The sequence below is a fragment of the Orycteropus afer genome, unplaced genomic scaffold (assembly GCF_000298275.1).
Source record: "Orycteropus afer afer isolate SDZICR_OR568_19922 unplaced genomic scaffold, OryAfe1.0 scaffold00701, whole genome shotgun sequence".
Lineage (NCBI taxonomy): Eukaryota > Metazoa > Chordata > Mammalia > Tubulidentata > Orycteropodidae > Orycteropus > Orycteropus afer.
The window spans coordinates 187,099-188,018 of record NW_006922288.1 but is presented as its reverse complement, the minus strand read 5'-3'; positions in this window follow the sequence as shown (position 1 = coordinate 188,018).

Below are 920 nucleotides of genomic sequence, written 5' to 3'. Positions count from 1 at the left end.
GCTGAGGATATGGAGGCTGAGGTCCACTAATTATTTCCATGCATCTCTGATTTTCTTCTCTCTACTTGTTCTGGACAGGAAGAGATCACTAGTTGCACCATAGATGGCTACTTGCAAGTTTTTAAGACTTCTGTTACTATTTACTAAATTAGGGTGTAGAAGACAGGGAGGATGCCTGATACAGGTAAGGGATGGAGAGAGAACCCCCACCCCCCAGGCAACAGGAAGTGGGAAGACAGGGCAGACTTCAGGAACAGGCAGGGGGGAGGCTGGGAAGTTGTGGAGTAGTTTTGGAACAGCTAAGGGAGATGAATTTGTCTCAGTTTGTTGTACTGTGGTGGCTTGTGTGTTGCTATGAGGCTGGAGGCTGTGCCACCAGTGTTTCAAACACCAGCAGGCTTGCCCATGGTGGACAAGTTTCAGCAGAGTTTCTAGACTGAGACAGACCTTGAAGAAGGAAGAGGTTATCCACTTCTCAAAGAATTAGCCAAGGGAAATCTTATGAATAGCAGTGAAACACCGTCTGATATCTTACTAGAAACATTTATGAATAGCACTGAAACATTGTCCCATACACTGTTGGAAGATGAGACCCTCAGGTCAGAAGGCACTCTAAATATTACTGAGAAAGAGCTGTCTGGTCAAAGCAAAACCAACCTTAATGATATAGATAAAGTAGAGCTTTTGGGACCTCCATTTGCTGATGTGGCACAATTCAAAATGAGAAGAAACAGCTGCAAAGATCATCCACCAATAATCAGAACATGGAATGTATGAAGTATGAATCTAGGAAAATTGGAAGTTGTGAAAAATGAAATGTTGTTGTTGTTGTTGTTATGTGCCGTCAAGTCAGCCCTGACTCATAGCGACCCCTCCTTGGGTTTCCGAGGCAGTATCACTACGGAAGTAGGATTGCCCAA